General features: G+C 39.2%; 1 pseudogene; it reads left to right on the top strand.

Annotated features, from left to right (window-relative positions):
• The first annotated feature begins 3,229 nt into the window (after nt 1-3,229).
• Nucleotides 3,230-4,911, top strand: LOC124961259 (protein AATF-like; annotated as a pseudogene).
• The last annotated feature ends 5,205 nt before the right edge of the window (nt 4,912-10,116 follow it).

The following is a 10,116-nucleotide window of genomic DNA, read 5'->3' as shown; positions in this document are numbered from 1 at the left end:
TTCAGGAAACAGAGAAGGGAAGGAGAAGAGGCCACAGGGAAGATGCACCCTTTCAGAGGTCAACTACACTAATGCCCTATCTGCCCATTGCTACCACACAGTCAATCCATTCAAATTAGAATGGACTGACTAGGTTATTGCTCTTTTAATCTAATCATTCCACCTCTGAATATTCCTGCATTACCAGGAGATTTGGCAGAACACCTCACATCCAAACCATAGCAGACACTATCTATAAAAAGAATCATATTTTGGCATAGGGTTTGGAATTGAATGGTAGAGTGCTTGCCTAGGATGTGTGAAGCCTTGAGTTTTATCCCAGCACCACCAAAAAGATAAATAATATAATTCAGTTGCTTGTCTGTTACAATGTGATTCAAAACTCACCACAATGTTGCACAATATTGATGAACATTTTTCAAGCATTTTCTACAACAAATTCTTTTCCCACTCCTTTGCTTATCATCTGACACTGGAAAAGATGAGGATTGGGACAAGTAGATCCAATCTGAAACTAAGAAGCCATCCCATATACTAAATCATCAGGACTTCACAGTCCCAAATACCCTATTAGTAATATCTAAACTTCTAAAATAAACAGAAAATAACCCAAGAGTCAGTACTGAGTAGGCAAGTTTTCTTTTATGATTTGGACTGCAAGTTAGATTGTGTGTGTGTGTGTGTCATCACTTGCCTACAAGATAGGAAAAGTGAATACTGTACTCTCATATACTGGTTCTAAATGGCTGAAGCTATTCAAAAGCCATGAACTTGGAGTTATTCTGGTATACCAGGTCCTGGAAAAATGTAATTCAAGTCTCTTTCATCTTCAGTGAAAGGTGATAATAAAGATATAAGTAGTTCAACTCATTAGTAACAAAACTCTGTATTACTGCCTTCCTATTAAGAGTGATGGTGTGTTTTATGCTTTGTTTGTCTGTTTATTTGTTTGTTTTTCATGATGCTAGGCAGGTGCTCTATTCCCAGGTCCAGAGTGTTGGTTTGCAAACCCCAATTACTATCATCTCAATGGAGATCCTTTCTTACCTATTAAAAGCACTTCTTGACTTTTCCTTCCTGCAAACCACTGAGTGAATTTCTTCCCTACTGCAGATTTCCTTGAATGGCAAAATGATTAGTTCCCCTTTGACTTTTGCTTTTAGGGTTATTGCTGCTGGATTTTGTTGTTGTTCTTCTTCTTTTTGTTGTTCTAACCTTATTGACTTTTGTTTGACACTTTCTTATTCCTAACAAACACTGTAATGTTCACACATTCTTTTTCTATATACTTAAATCATTGCTTTAAATTTCAAGTGCTTTTGACCTTTCCAACCCTCATCAATGATACTATCATTTTAAAAAAATAGCACTTACAATATGTTATCCTCTGTATTTGAGTTCTCTTATATACATTGCCTCATGTCATCATCACTAAAGATGTCAGTGGAATAAATTACATCTTTTTGTTTGTTTGTTTTTTGTTTTGTTTTGTTTTGTTTTGTCTGGGTGATCCTCCCCACACATTTGCTTATATTGGGAGAATCCCCCTTTCATGCGAGTTGCTACAACATTCCTGGTGTTTCCTTCCACTCTAGAAAACAAAAAGGGGTCACTTCCCTTCCCCCACTGCCTCCAGAGCATACCCACTGAGGCCTCTGTATGGTACTTTTCATCTTGCAAAGTGCAAAGACATACCTATTATATTGTTTGATTTCTGGTGACTTAGTCCTCAGATAGCCACAGTGTGTAGGTGTGGCATATGGAATGTTGCATCAGAGGGACGAGTTGCATTGTTCTAAAACTTCCTTTCACCTTGTCCATTTTCTAAGCTTAGTTCTTCAACTTCACCATCAATTTGTAGATTACTAACATCTTCCAATAAGGTCTTTTATATGTAAGTTATCTGGAGTCATTTTCTGTTGTTTTCAATTAAGGAATCTGACACAGAAAACGAGACTATGTTGAGCAGTTTACAATAGTCAACGCTTTGAGAGAATTAGGGGGAATCTGAGACTTGTCTGACTGCCTGGAGGCTGAAACCAGTGAACACCAGGCATGAGACTTTGATGGTTCACGGTGTATTCAGTGACAAAATGACTAATTATTTTTTACCTTATGGTCATCTGAAATAACACACTTGCTACAGACATGCATTGGGGGATCACACTGAGTTCTCAATAAAACAGGGAGTAATGATAAAAAGTTAAAACTTAGAGTTTGTTTAAATATAACAGACTGGAAAGGTAAACAAAGGAAATAGTGAGTGCAAATCCTTAAGTTCTTCCTTGAGACAGATAAAAATCTGTCAATTTTTTATCATTGTCCTAATAGCATTAATTTCTGGTAGCTATAGTTTAAAGTGTCTCTCAAAGCCCCACGTGTTAAAATATTGGTCTCCAAGCCATGGTGCTTTTGGGAGGTGGTGGATCCTTTAAGAAGTAGGGTCTAATGGAAGAAATTGCAGTCACTAGAGATGTGCCCTTGGAAAGATTGTGGGACCCTGGTCCATTCCTATTTTTCTCTTTTGCTTCCTGGATATCATGAGGCATGAGGCAAATAGGTTCATTTCATCATGTAATTACTGAGCCATTAGAGGCCCAGAACAAGAGGTCCACACAACCATAAGCTAAGGCCTCTGACACCATGAACCAAAATAAACATTTTCACTTACTAAGTCCATTATCTCTGATATTTTGTCATAGTAAAAGAAAACTGAATGACAGGGTATCCAAAAACTAAACTCATATTTAGTACATAGCAGATCCTTAAGTATATAAATTGAACTTATAGGTCCTCTTCATGCTTTGGACAAGTTACTCACAATAGAAGTGAGGCCTTCATACCTGCCCTTTATTCTGTCACATACATGATCTTTATTATCCTGGGAATTAAGCAATCTCTCTAGAGGGGAGACATGTCTAGTTTTCCTATTAAGGAATAAAAATAAATTCATTCAGAAAAAAGTTATTCTATCTTTCCAGGGCTTCCTATTTACAAGACATTCCAGGAAAGATAAAACTGGTGGTCAATATTTAGATATGTAGAAACTTATACAAGAGATTCCTAGAAAATTGTTTCCAGGGTCTGGAACTGAGCAACGGACTCCACTCCATCCCTGACTGTGTTGCGGCGAAGGTTCTGCGTGAGAGCCTCTGGCCAGGGACAGAGCATTTGAGCAGGGGCTTGGGCCACACTTTCACGTGCACAGTGCGTCCCTGGACTGGTGATGATGGCGGGGACGCAGCCCCTGGCCCTGCAGCTGGAACAGTAGAAACCACGACCGCGAGAGGCGGATCCTGAGGCCGACATGGAGGAGGCCACTGTTGCCAGAGTGATTGGCAGGTTTGATGAAGGGGAAGATGGAGAAGGTGATTTCCTGGGAGTGGGTAGCATTAGAAAACTGGCATCAACCTCCCTCTCGGACACAGACAAAAGGTATTCTGGCAAGACGACTCCTAGGAAAGTTTGGAAGGAAGACCATTGGGAGCAGACTCTACCAGCTTCATTGGATGATGAAATACCTGATGAGGAAGGGTCTGGAGATGGAGATTCAGAGGGTCTGGGTCTTGAGGAATCTGATGAGGATGACCTGAGTGCTGCTGAGGAACACAATGCTGAGGTGATGGGGAGAGCAGTCTGGCAGGAAGGAAAAAAAAGCAGAAGCCACTCTGCAAAAACACCAGGCTTCAGTTTCCAGAGCATTAGTGACTTTGAGAAATTTGCCAAGGGGATGGATGACCTTGGGAGCAGTGAGGAGGAGGGAAGATGAAGAGGAAGAGAGTGGCATGGAAGAAGGGGACCTTGAGGAAGATGGGGAGGGTGAGAGTGAGGAAGACAGGGCTGGAGACAAGAGCAGTGAAGGTGACGGTGTGGTGATGACCTTCTCCAGTGTCAAGGTTTCTGTGGAAGTGGAGAAAGGAAGAGCCATGAAAAATCAGATCACACCATGGGACCAGCTCTTTGAAGGATGGATCAAACTACGAAAAGTCCTGTTGACAACCAATCAGCTGCCTTAATCTGATGTTTTTCCTGTTTTCAAGGACAAAGGTGACCCAGTGCCTTAAAAAATAGTCACAAAGCTCTTAAAGTATTGTTGAGTTCATTGGTAGATCTTCAGGAAGAGTTACTTTTCCAGTACCCAGACACTAGACATCTGTGACACTAGACAGCCCAAAGCGGAAAATGAGGAGATTTCTAGTGAAGATGATGAGTTAGTAAAGAGAAGATGTAGAGAAAGTCCCCACTGAAGAGGAAGGGGGAGATGGATGACTATTCCAGCTTCATGGCAAAGCGTTTTTCTGACTTCACAGTCTACAGGAACTGAACACTGTGAAAGTGGCATGATAAAACCAAGCTGGTTCTGGAAAGTTGGGTAAGGGTTTTGGTGCATTTGAACAATCAATCTTGACTCAGACTGATCATATTCTGATGGACAAAGAAAGATTACTTTGAAGAACACAGACGAAGTACTCTATCTACCGAGTTCTTGGCAAACCTGAACCAGAAGCTCAACCTATCCTAGAGGGTTTGCCAGGAGAACTGGAGATCCTTCCTCAAGTTCCTGCCAATGCTCACCTGAAGGACATGGCTGAAGAAATATTTGATGATGATAACTTTTACCACCAGCTCTTTCGAGAACTCATAGAAAGAAAGACCAGCTCCTTGGATCCCAATGATTAGGTGGCCATGGGAAGGCAGTAGCTTGCAATCCAGAAGCTATGAAACAAAATCCACAAGAAAGTAGATAGGAAAGCCAACAAAGGAAGGAAACTTCAGTTTCATGTCCTCAGCAAGCTCCTGAGCTTCATGGCACCTATTGACCATATTACAATGAATGATGTTGCCAGGACCGAGTTGAATTGATCTCTTTTGGGCAAGTTCAACCCTCCTGATGCTAGCCTTGAGGATTGATTTTGCTGTCTCCTTTGCTGTGGGTCTCAGGGGGTGCATCCCTGTACCCTGCCAGAACTGCTGGCTGCTCATCCAGGAGGCAGGTGTGACTCCAAGGTGCTGAGCCAAGAGGGGATCCCTGGGAAGGAGCTCTGCCCAGAACATGAGCCTGGTGCCTACAAAGGCACCTTCCCATGTCATTAACCATCTCAAATAAACAGTATTGTCACACCAAAAAAAAAAAAAGAAAATTTTTTCCAAAGAATTTATAGTACTGAAGTCCTACATTTAAAAAGAAAGGAAAGAAATTTAAAAAGATTGCAAATCAATCACCTCAATTTCCACCTTAAAAATAGAAGAGTATTCTTATTGTTTACAGAACAGGCTAGGCTCTTTGAAGATTTCCACTACAAACTTACAATCCTAGAAAAAGAGGAAGTCACAGTTCTCTTAATGGCCCCTGGAGCAAGCTGTGCCCCTCATATGAGAACTGAGCCCAGGCCAGCACATCTACAGTGGGTTCCCCAGTGTTTCACCCCACAGCCAGTTATGTGGCCCAGGTGGCATGCCCTCAAGCTGGCATTGCTATGGGCTCTGCTCTCAGGCACACACTAGGTCATGCCATCACCGGAAGCTTCTGTGGAAGAAGTGATGCTGAACCCTCAAGACCTGATGTCACTTACCAGGATCCTTAGGGAGCCCAGTCACTGAAGCAGCAATTTGGTGGCTTTTGCTTTTATAAGAAAATAGTTTTTGGAGTGTGCCCCAAATTCCATGAATCAGGACCTGAAACAGTTCAGATTTGCAAATGAATTAGTCTAATCAAGAAGTTTAAATTGAAGAAATGAAAATCAACTCTCATGACCAAGTTACTTTAGCATAACAATTTAATTGATAGTGAAAGCATAACATGTAAAATCATCAGTTAAACCTCTTCCATGGAAGAAGGTCTTCTGACTGTACAGAAGCTCACTGAAATGGTATAGAATTCAGGATGATCAAATTGATGTGGTCTCCTTAAATCATTTATTGTGATTTTATTTTTGTGAGTTAATTAGAATGAAGTAATTTTCTTCCAGAAAACTAAAAATAGAAAAAGAAGAACAAAATGTAAAATAGGCAGAAAAAAGACAATAGTAAATATCAGCAGAGGACAATCAAATTAAAAACAACAGAAGAAAATAAACAAAGCAAAACCCTTGTTTTTTAAGAATATTAATCTTTAGCCAAAGTGATCAGGACAGACAAAGCAAGAATTCCCAATATCAAGCATGAGAAATATGACATCTCTACAGATTCTGCAGATATTAAGAATAAAATTAAAGAAAATTATGACAATTTTATGCTAGTAAATTACACAATTTAGATGAAATAGACAAATTCTTTGAAAGATACTTTGGTGAAAATAAGGTGAGTAGCTAGGATCAGTAGTGTACACCTATAATCCCAGCTACATGGAATGCTCAAACAGAAGAATCACTTGAGTCCAGGAGTTGGAGGCCAGACTGAATGATATAGTAAGACCTTGTCTCAAAAAAATAAATAAAAAGAAAATAAAGAAACTTAGGCACACTAAAATTTGGGAGAAAACATTTAAGCAGAGAACAATTCATGAATCAAACAATACCAATTAACAAGCAATTTAGGCTCCACTAAATAGGGCACCAAGGATAAACTTTTATGGGATCAAGTCAAAGAAAATATTTGATTGGTTAAACTGGAAAGTCTGTACTTAGATGTTAGTTGATTTCTGAGGTGGATTTACAGGTTAGTAAAGTCTTTCATTAAAGATTAATTTATGGTTTCTAATTGGATAAGTTTAAGTTTCATTTTCTCATTTACATTGGGTTAGGCTTAGGTGTCAGTTGCTTAAGTAGGAACCCAGGACACTAAAGCTGTCTCACCCTAATGACCTCCCATTGTTTGCTTGGTACCAGGGATTAAATCCAGGGATACTTAACCACTGAGCCACATTCTCAGCTCCTTTTTTATATTTTATTTTGAGATGGAACCTCATTAAGATGCTGGGGGCCTTGCTAAATTGCTGAGGCTGGTTTGAGGAAGCAGGTTACTGGGATCATGACCTTGGGGATTATATTATCCCTACTCAAGCTCTCTCTGCTTCCTGGCTGTAAAGAACTGACTGTCTTTCTTCCAGCATGCCCTTCCACCATGATGCTCTGACTCACCTTGGGCTCAGAGCTATGAAGTCAGTCAACCATGGAACCATGAGCCAAAATAAATTCTTCCTTCTGTAAGTTGTTCTTGTCAGGTCTGTGGGTCACAGTGATGAAGAGATGACTAGCACACCCTCGTTTTTACTTTATATTTAAATAATAGATCCAAGTTGGGTGAGGTAGCACATTTTATAATTTCAGTTACTTGGGAGATTCAGACTGGAGGATCACTTGGACACCAGTCTGGGCAATAGAACATAATACAATAAGTAAATAAATAAGTCCTCACTCAGGGATGAAGCATATTAAAAAGTAAAGTCCAAGCTGGATGTGGTAGAGCATGCTTATAGTCCCAATTACTTGGGAGGCTGAGGCAAGGAATCACTTGAACCTAGGAGTTCAGGGCAAGCCTGGGAAACAGAGAAGACACTGTTGAAGAAGAAGAAGAAAAAGGAGAAGGAGAAGGAAGGGGGGAAAAAAAGAAAATTATAGCTGAAACTAATAATCCATGCTGTCCTGATCAGTGAATCATAGGACTTGTTTTCACCCAATGTGTGCCTACTCATGAACTCTTAACTCTTCCCTGCAGTCTAGTTTTCAATGCATAATTAGCATAAGCACAAACTCCTTCTTTCTTATAGTTAAAGAATCCTCACTTTTCCCAGTGAGTAAACTTCTTTTTTGACTTTCTCTATTCCCTTGCCTAGTAAGTTTATAAAATCAGGTTTATTTTGTTTGTGTCTCTCTTTGGTTGTTGTGATATTGGTTTAAATCACTGACAATCTTATTTGTCAATGTAACCATGACTGTGCATTATCAGATACTTTCTCAGTCTCACAGTTTTGCCCAACATACAAGAACTAATAAACAATGGGGACCCAGTTGAGAAATTTCTGATCATATTTTCCCTCCCTAACAGGGAAAACTATTTTTCCCACACCCATCTTTCAATTGTAAGGCAACACAGGAGAGCAGAAAACCTACAAACTAAGGAAGATGAATTAGAAGGATGCAGAAAACCTATGTTCTTTATGACACCCTTAAAATTTGAAGTCAAGCATAAGACAAAACTAAAAAAAAAAAAAAAAAAAAAAAAAAAAAAAAAAACCTTGATTTTTGGAATTAAGGTGTTATTCCAAACAGACCCTAAAATAAAGAAATGAATGCATGATGGAGGTATAACAGGATGGTGAGAACTCAAATATTCCAGGCTGATAATATTGGCAAGTATTCCTTAATCCTGTGTTTCAGGGAAATCCTAGAAGATAGATTCAAATAAAGAGGGTAGTGACTGAAAGAAAACACAATTTTCTTAAAAGTGGCATTCAAACCAGGTGTGGTGGCACACACCTGTATTCATAGCTATGTAGGAGGCTGAGGCAGAAGGATCATAAATTTGATATCAGTCTGAGCAACTGAGACCCTGTCTCAAAATAAAATTTTAAAAGGGACTAGGAGTATAACTTAGTGGCAGAGGACTTGCCTAGCTTGTGCCAGGTATTGAGTTTGATCCCCATCTTAAAGAGAAAAACAAAAAAGGAAAAGAAAAGGTGTTCATTGTAATCTGTAGTATAAATTGACTGGTGTGCCATAATTTGAAATCCCACTGGATTGGAAAAACAAATTTACGTACCCAAGCTAAACCAAGCTTCAGTGCAGAAATGATAGATGAATAGCAAATAGTATTTAAAGTCTGGAGCTCTACCTCTGTTGGAAGATATCTTTTTTTTTTCTTTTTAATTTCCTTGTGGTGTGGAATTAAACCTAGGGCTCCTGCATGCTATTAAGTGGACTTTGACAGGCAAAATAAATAAATAAATAAATCTTCCAGAAAAAATGGTTTTCTAGTATCTCTTAATAAGTATATTATTTAAAATTGCCTCAGATCAGAGATCGTTTAAGACTAGAAAAAATGAGCAGCCTCAATATCAATACTGTATTTAGTTAACTAGAATAAACTAACTTAAAAACTGTGTACAATCTGGAATAGTGGCATATGCTTGTGGTCTCATCTACCTACCCAGGAAGTTGAGGCAAGAGGATCACTTGAGCCAGATGTTCAAAACCAGCCTGGACAACAAAGCAGGACCCCATCTCAATACAAGCAAAGTTTGTAAAGATTGTGATTTTTAGGACATGGAACTACCTAGAATCAAATAGAAAAACATTTAGTTTTTGAAAGAACTTTATTGTGATAAAAATATGATTTGCATGTAACTGTTCAACTCCTAAGGCAATCCTGTGTTTCAGAACTTAAGTCACATGATTTGCATTCACCAGAAATAATCTCCTACCAATATGTGTCTGTGACATCATGGATGACACTGGGAAATAAGCATTCTCCTAAAGATCTGAAATAAACCCTGACACATTAGATTGTCCAATTGGGGAACTTAATACACTGCAAAGGGTATGTACTGTTGGACAGGACTGCGGCAGAGCATGAAGCAAAAGGGGAACTCACCAGAAGCACAAGTTTAAGTGAGGAGAGTAAAACACTCAATAACTAAGATAAATAGGAGAAAAGATGAAAGATTAGAGGATAAATATGTTTCCCAGCAGATCCCTAGATTGAAATTTAAAAAGCAGGAAGACCACTCCTTGGTGAGGTAGGGAACTCAGGGAACTCACTGAAATTCAATACTGGACAGTAGAAGAAATCAAAGAAACACAGAAAATCAGAAGCTCTGAACATAATACAAAAAATAATACAGATGTGCCAGCTGGGCTTGCATGGTAGTCATGGGTGCTAAGATGATGGAAACAGGCAAGAGAGAGTAAAGTATGGTGAAAATTTAGCTAGGGAAACTTGTGAAATAGATAGGCAGACTGATTTCTGTGGACACAGTATAAGTGGGATAAGTGGTTTGAGTATAAAACAACAAAAATCACTCTTCCCATGGATGAATAGTTTATAGGAACTATGTCCCTAGAACAGGAACCATTTATTAGTGCTGTGTGGCCGTGAGCAAGGGCAGAAGATTAGGGACTCATAATGAAAGTTGCCACCATGATCCAGCAGTCACCTATTATAGCCCCAGAGTGTGTC

The sequence above is a fragment of the Sciurus carolinensis genome, chromosome 12 (assembly GCF_902686445.1).
Source record: "Sciurus carolinensis chromosome 12, mSciCar1.2, whole genome shotgun sequence".
Lineage (NCBI taxonomy): Eukaryota > Metazoa > Chordata > Mammalia > Rodentia > Sciuridae > Sciurus > Sciurus carolinensis.
The sequence above is the reverse complement of the archived record's forward strand: the minus strand, read 5'-3'. Positions and strand labels throughout refer to the sequence as shown.